Source organism: Aplidium turbinatum, chromosome 9 (assembly GCF_918807975.1).
Source record: "Aplidium turbinatum chromosome 9, kaAplTurb1.1, whole genome shotgun sequence".
NCBI classification, from domain to species: domain Eukaryota; kingdom Metazoa; phylum Chordata; class Ascidiacea; order Aplousobranchia; family Polyclinidae; genus Aplidium; species Aplidium turbinatum.
In genome coordinates, this window is record NC_137480.1 from 2,201,129 (window position 1) to 2,209,422 (window position 8,294).

The following is an 8,294-nucleotide window of genomic DNA, read 5'->3' on the forward strand; positions in this document are numbered from 1 at the left end:
ATATTATTACGAAAATGGTAGACGGAGAATAAATTTTATTCTGTTGGAAAAATCCCGATTTCATTTTTCAACGTGAGTTGGCTAGCCACTTAAAGCTTTGTCTTTTGAAAGCCACCTCACTTCACAATGCAGTGAAAGAGCTTTTAACTCCGATTCCATTTCACCTCATGAATTTTCAAAAATATGGGCAGCCTACTGAGTGCGTGACTCTTGATAAAGTTACTAACTGTCACAGCCTCTCGCACAGAAGTGCTAATATGCAGTACCTTGTGCAAATTGGAATATTTTCTGCGACCCCTGAAGTTCGTTACGCGACCCCTTGGAGGTCGCGACCCCCAGTTTGGGAAGCCCTGAATCTACGTGACTTAAAAAAAACCTTCAACAAATTGCTTATATTTCTATTATGTTTTAGTAATGTCTAGTGTCATAGGTGTACGAGCCGGGGGTGCAGGGGGTGCAATTGCACCCCCAATCTATCGAGAATTTGGACAATTTTTCATATTTGGGCAAGATTTCACACCTATCTATTCTCCTTAGTCTTCAAAAGGAGAATTTTCGGAAGATACAAATAATGCCAACCAACAAAGTTTGAAGTTGATATCTGAATTCTACACCGTGGAACAGGATTTCCTGGAATCGGAATATCAACTTTTTCACCAACTCACTCGCAACAGCGAAATCAAAACTGCTGTACAATGTACAAAATTCTTAATTTCAAATGGATTAGATAAAACTATGCCCCACTTTGCCAAAGCTGCAAAAATTCTAGCAACAGTTCCTGCAACTTCATGTTCAGCCAGTGGCGTAACCAAAGGGGGGAGGGGGGCGGTTTAGGGGTTCCAACGCCCCCCTTTGACACGCGTGTGACGTCACGATATTGAAAATGATGCTTTCAGTCTCTATGTCTGTAAAACAAAGTTTGCCTAATTTTAAACGAAACTGCACTAAAAGAGCGAGTTTTGCCAACACTAAACATTCAAATATCTCATCCAAGAATTAGCAACAAGAAAACACAGAGACTTAGCTTTGTTACCAAAAAATGCCCAGGAAGACATGATCTTATCCTTTTGCTATGCCACCGGACAGCACCATTCTACAGTAATATTCATACCCACATTTTTGTTGAAAATGCTCTCAGAATGCACCAAATTCAAATTAATTTTTCAAAATTTTCTGGGGGGGGAACCCCCAGACCCCCCACCGCTAGCTGTCGACGTCGGGCTTCGCCCGCTGGCCGTCACCCCCCCCCCCCCTTTCAAAATTCCTGGCTACGCTACTGTGTTCAGCTGAGAGGTATTTTTTGGATTACGACGACTGAAGACATATCTGAGATCAACAATGGGCCAAACACGACTGTCAAACTTAGCTTTGTTGCACTTGGAAAGACCAACAACAAATAAAGTGGATGTCAATCGCATTGTAGATATATTTGGACAATGAAGTGGGCGAAACAAATACTTCTTTTAAATTTGTGTAGCCTATACCACCAGACTACCACTAGTCAGTACTTTTTAGTTCAGTTTGCAGTTTTAGTTTTGCAGTTTAAGAGCCACGTATCGGTAGTACTGCATTCTACTGGTTCGTTAGTGTAGTGTCAATTACTCCATTCAATTGTCTTTTGATAAATTTGTTGTTTTGTAAATTTGCATAATGGTATCCTTATCATACCAGTGGCTTTGTGTAAGTCTTGTCAGTTGATGCCTTATGCTGTTTTTTTAAGGCTATATTATTGCTTTTTTTTACATGTGTAGTACTTTTGTTTAGGCCAGTTGACTATATTTGGGCAAGAATTCTTTTGCACCCCCAAAAAATATGCTTCCCGTACACCTATGTCTAGTGTAGGCCTATCGTTTTTTCGTTGGTGCCTTATATAGTAACATTGTGTTATTTAATATCATTTTCATACAAAAAGCAACATGCAGACACTGTTTAAAATATTTTGTTATATAGCCTATCACCGGATGTGATAAGTGAAGATATAAATTATCTGCTTTTCTATTATAAATTGAAACATCTAGAAATTTTGCAAAACACACCACTGTGTTAGTGCAAAAGATAAAACTGAAGTCTTGATTGCAATATCCAGGTCAAATGTAGTGGTAGACAAGAATAAATATGTTGAGCCAAACAAGTTCAATGTTTTCTTTGCAAATTTTCGCATTTCTAAAATTGTTTTTATCCAGCTGTTAGTAGAAAAGCACAAGAGAAAGATGTTGCTGTCGGCTTCAGCGTCGCAGTGAAGCTCAATTAGCTACAGGTGAGCTGGAGCCTCATCACCGTTCAAGCAGAAAGAAGTAAATAACACTGTCCTGTTCAATAGCAGCAAAATCCCAAATTCGCCAGCAAGGAAATGAATAAATGCTAGCATATCAGTCAACTCATTGCTATACTCTTCGGGACAACAATAGTTGATTTCGCAATAATGATTTAACTCTTCTCGCAGGGTTTCTCTTGTCCGTGAGAAAATGCTGTCTTATGTAATCTTTTTTGCAAGTTGAATTGGTATGATTTCTGTGTCTGCTGGCCAAAAATAACACATTGTGAAACAACAAGCTCAGGCCATACAAAAACGTATCGGTGGCCGGATTTGGCAAGCGAGCAGACACACCAAAAAAAAGCAAAAAACGTAATTTTTTATATTTTTTAAACTTGTTTTTTTTAAAAAAAAAAGAACGACTCACATCTCTAGCGTCGGATAACATTTATAGATCACAAAAGTATCATAAATACTAGCCAAACTAGAAAACAGAACCCTAAGTTGTGGTTATGTCAGCTCCGTGAATGATACATTCGTCACTGGCATCAATCGCTGCAAAGTCACAACAAATTATCTCGTCACCATCATCTCGTTGCGCTTGACCTCGCGCGACGGCGCAGTGGATCGTAGATCAATTGCCTCGCGTTGGTGCTCAAGCGACTTTCTGTTCGATTTTAGATGGGAGCTGGAGCGCGCGAGATCTACAATCCAGAGAAATTGAGTTTCAATGATTGTTTAGCATGCTATCCTCAATTTTTAGCTCATTTATTCCCCAACAATACCTGCCCTTCTGATTATACACAGCACGATAGGCAACCGTCATATATGGCAATAAATGTAGGGGAGACCGGGGAGGGTTGTTACAATTTTCAGTAAATCTAAGATTTCTCTTTCAATATTTGCACAAAGATGCTGAAAATTTTACGTAATCTTGCCACATGACAAGTTGTTATAAATACAACTTCAAAATTTAAAAAAAGTTATGTTAACAGGAAAATATTTGCATTAATATATCAATGAGTCAGTTGTAACAAGTCACCCCAGTATCGGGGTGACTTGTTACACAAATGGTGTGAAATGTTACATTTTAAATAGGCTGTTCTATTAACTAATTTTTCTTACTAAAATACCTAAAACTGATGGAATACATTGACACAGCATTCTTGAATTTATTGAATATCCAAATTCAATTAAAAAAATCATGAACAAACAAATAACATCATTATTGACAATGCATTGTCACCAGGATTGCAAACACATGATCTCCATCCGACCATTCATGGTATTTGGCCTCAATAAGGCAACCTTTATTAGTTTTTGGCATGCTTAAGCACAAATACAGCAACAACAGATATTAGTAGAACTTAAAAATGTAATCAATTGTTCTAAATCAGGGGTCACCAACCTTTTTTGCATGCGGGCCACTTTGGCACTAAGGAGAGCTGTGGCGGGCCGCACTAATAAAATGATAGGTAGGTTGACGCTTATGCTAGAAAAGAACGCATTTCGTACCCAGTATCCAGCGTTACATGTTGTTCATACTTATGTTAGAATACCGCAGCAACAAAATTAATCGAACAACGCTACTGCCAGGCCAAGCTCCTTTTACAACACTTTTGACTTTTTTAACAATGCCTAATAAACGAGGCCACTTGTTTTGCGCACTTATAGCGAGGCGAGAGGTTTCATCAGAATATTCATCGCCAAGCAAGAGTGGTGTTGTTACTTTGCTTCGCAAAAGATATCTTGCAATTAACAGTTTCAGTAAACAAGGAAATGTTTGACACATCGCAATACAGGCAACAATAGTGACCTGCAAACATATCAGCGAAAAATAGGCTCCAATAACAGAGAAGAAGAAACCAGGTACCATGAAACAAACGCTTGTGGAAATCACCGAAAAATCGTAATTCTATCGTAATTCATGAACAGTCTTCCCTCTAAAATAGCAATGAGTTGGTTTTTCATCCTTTTGTGAGAGTCTATAAAACCGTCTTTATTTTATTATTGACAAGTCTCACTTACGGTGCTTATCAGCATGGCAAGAATTGTTGATTAACAACATTTTGCAGTAGGCCTACTTGCTTCAACAAAACATATACTAAAATTGGAACGATACAGAGAAGATTAGCATGGCCCCGCGCAAGGATGACACGCAAAATCGTGAAACGTTCCATATTTCTTTAAAAAAAAAAACGTTGTTTTGCAGTACTAAGCTAAATATTTTCATAATACAATCAGAAAAAGTCTTTAAATTTATATATAATATTTTGCCAAGTTATTATAAATTGAGTTGGCACACCGACCTATTTTGCCAACAAAAACTTGCATAAAGGGAATAGGCTACTGCTCGTGAAACACAATAACGGTGAAACGCACACTAGTGTTTACATGACATTTGCAAACTTAAAATAAGCAACCTATGCTCACAGACAATTTCGAAATTCGAAAACAGACGTTTTAATCAACCACTGGGACAGTGTGGCTGGACATCGCATTGGAATAACTTTAAGCAACCCCCACCTAGAACTATAATCTGATTGGTCGGTCGGTGGAATCGTATGCAAAGCGAAAATATGCTTCCCGGAAAGTATTTTTTGCCTTCGTGCTCATTAACTCCTCAAGAAAAGTATTTTTTGTTATACTTGTACGCTGATACCTTCCGCGGGCCGCAGCGATACAGCGTGGCGGGCCGCATGCGGCCCGCGGGCCGCCATTTGGTGACCCCTGTTCTAAATAATACAAAATTTGTTATCTGAGTACCAAATTAAGTATTTTTTCCAGTTGAGATGAGCAAGCATTACACTGTGTAACAATTCACCCCAATAGTAGTTGCCTGAATAAGATCAACATATTATGTCAAACATGTGACACTCAGCTTTAAAATATTTATAATGAATCAAAGGTATTGCACTTCAAGTCTGATTTAACTTTGAAGCCAGTTAAATATCACTCATAGTTTTGTAGCAATAACATTTTCTTTGACAAAGCAAAATTCACTTTTTATACCCTAAAACAGTTTTTCATCAATAATTTTCTACTGAACTGAAGCCTTCAAAATGGCTGAAGCTTCGTTTGCACATGGAAACTAAAAACCTGAAAAAAAAACTTAATTCCAGCGGTTGATGAGAACTATTTTAAAAGTTAAAAGGACTGTAACAACCCTCCCTTGTAACAAATCTCCCCGGTCTGCCCAATTCTACAGAGTGACAAATGCTTTTACATTATGACAAGGTTTAGTGTTTGTTACTTTGTGACCGGCATCTCGATCATTGAGATTCATCATTTGCTGGAGGAAAACGTGTGTGACCAGGGAGACAGTGTCGATGTCGTTCATTTATTCCTTCCCTTGATTCATACACAATACATTGAGTACCTCTCATTGATTGACACTTGATACTGTTACATCATAATCGTACTTAACATCTGCCTTTTGTTTGTCTTTCAGCATAATAAAATGTTATAAAAAGTAGAAAAGATTGAGAAGCCTCGCCGGCCAGAGTCATTTTCAACCTGGCAACCTCCTAAAAGAGATGAGGAAAGGGCCAATCAAAGTTCTATGTTCTGTCACTACAAATATTGACCATAAATGAAAATTTAAGCTTACCAGATAAGTTCTTGGTATTGTGTAATTTACATAGATTCTTTGTTTTGATCAATAATTCTTCAAAACAAAATAAATGAGATGTAATTTACAGGGATATGAGCTCCCACTAACGTCTGATAAAATGAAGAGCAACAACCTATAACAAGCTCCGCAGCGACTTCTACTGGTGAAATGCGAGCAAGCTGGTATGAGATGTTGGCAGTGCGAAATAATCCTGCAATAGTTCCCAAACAGGGGAAAAAAGGGATTCTTTCCCATGAAGACACATTTCATGAGTTTAGAGGAGGAATTTTAATGTAGCATCATTTTTTTTTCAAGTTAACATTGGCTTTAGTAATGAATAGGGCGATTTTTGTCAATAAAGTTACTTTTTTTTAGTTGCATCAATTACCAAAAGAAATGTAGAACCAAATTTTCATGGTTGTGAGGTCATTATTTAAGAAGTTATTAAGTTGCCAAAAATCACTTTTTGTGTTGTTAGGTTACTTTTCATTTGTTAGTCACTTTTTTTGTATACTCTTTTTGCCTAATTTCCCTATTTATTTATCTTTCATTGCTACAAATGCTACTATAGAAATAAATTTACATTCTACAGCAGGGGTCACCAACCTTTTTTGCATGCGGGCCACTTTGGTACTAAGGAGAGCTGTGGCGGGCCGCACTAATAAAATGATAGGTAGGTTGACTCTTATGCTAGAAAAGAACGCACTTTGTACCCAGTATCCAGCGTTACATGTTGTTCATACTTATGTTCGAATACCGCAGCAACAAAATTAATCGAACAACGCTACTGCCAGGCCAAGCTCCTTTTACAACACTTTTGACTTTTTTAACAATGCCTAATAAACGAGGCCACTTGTTTTGTGCACTTATAGCGAGGCGAGCGGTTTCATCAGAATATTCATCGCCAAGCAAGAGTGGTGTTGTTACTTTACTTCGCAAAAGATATCTTGCAATTAACAGTTTCAGACTTTCAGTGAAAAAGGAAATGTTTGACACATCGCAATACAGGCAACAATAGTGACCTGCAAACATATCAGCGAAAAATAGGCTCCAATAACAGGGAAAAAGAAACCATGTACCATGAAACAAACGCTTGTGGAAATCACCAAAAAATCGTAATTTTATCGTAATTCATGAACAGTCTTCCCTCTAAAAAAGCAATAAGTTAGTTTTTCATCCTTTTTGTGAGAGTCAATAAAAACCGTCTTTATTTTATTATTGACAACTCTCACTTACGGTGCTTATCAGCATGGCAAGAATTGTTGATTAACAACATTTTGCAGTACTTGCTTCGGCAGAACATATACTAAAATTGGAACGATACAGAGAAAATTAGCATGGCCCCGCGCAAGGGTGACACGCAAAATCGTGAAACGTTCCATATTTCTTCAAAAAAAACGTTTTGCAGTACTAAGCTAAATATTTTTATAATACAATCAGAAAAAGTCTTTAAATCTACAGTATATATAATATTTTGCCAATTTATTATAAATTGAGTTGGCACACCGACCTATTTTGCCAACAAAAACTTGCATACAGGGAATACTGCTCATGAAACACAATAACGGTGAAACGCACACTAGTGTTTACATGACATTTGCAAACTTAAAATAAGCAACCCTATGCTCACAGACAATTTCGAAATTCGAAAAAAAACGTTTTAATCAACCACTGGGACAGTGTGGCTGGACATCGCATTGGAATAACTTTAAGCAACCCCCACCTAAAACTATAATCTGATTGGTCGGTCGGTGGAATCGTATGCAAAGCGAAAATATGCTTCCCGGAAAGTATTTTTTGCCTTCGTGCTCATTAACTCCTCAAGAAAATTATTTTTTGTTATACTTGTACGCTGATACCTTCCGCGGGCCGCAGCGATGCAGCGTGGCGGGCCGCATGCGGCCCGCGGGCCGCCATTTGGTGACCCCTGTTCTATAGTATGTAATGCTAAGACTTTTAATACAATATATCTTCTACTATGGTACGGATTTTAGGTTTGCACGAGCCCATGCTTGTTCGTATCGTGTGTATTCCCGAAAACTCGTAAAGTAAGTTTTTCGATGAAACAAATTGTGTTAACTATATTTAACCACTTGTTTTCCCTGCAACAGCTAAAGCGTTTGATTGTTAGAAACTTCCTGTATGTGTAATTATAATTTGAGCACAAATTGAAACTAACTTAATTTATTGAAATGCATTTTTACTTTTAACCTATCGTTGCTATGCCAATGTCATTGCATCTCAACATTCTCAACATCTCAACATTCTTAGAATTTAGTTCTGTTTAAATTAGCGGTTCAGTTTGTTTGCATCTCAACATTCTTTGAATTAGCAGTTCAGTTTGTTTTCATTCCTTGATATCACGATAATAAATAGTGTAGGCTATGTCATCGTTAGAAGTCAGACAAGTCAGACAAATGATAGGAG

At 37.6% G+C, this 8,294-nt stretch overlaps 2 non-coding genes across 2 annotated transcripts; both read left to right on the forward strand.

Annotated features, from left to right (window-relative positions):
* Positions 1-4,336: 4,336 nt before the first annotated feature.
* On the forward strand, positions 4,337-4,440 carry LOC145777798 (U6 spliceosomal RNA). Its single transcript, XR_014290373.1, has one exon. It is a non-coding gene; the product is annotated as a U6 spliceosomal RNA (small nuclear RNA).
* A 2,709-nt stretch (positions 4,441-7,149) lies between these two features.
* LOC145777800 (U6 spliceosomal RNA) lies at positions 7,150-7,255 on the forward strand. Its single transcript, XR_014290375.1, has one exon. It is a non-coding gene; the product is annotated as a U6 spliceosomal RNA (small nuclear RNA).
* Positions 7,256-8,294: the final 1,039 nt, after the last annotated feature.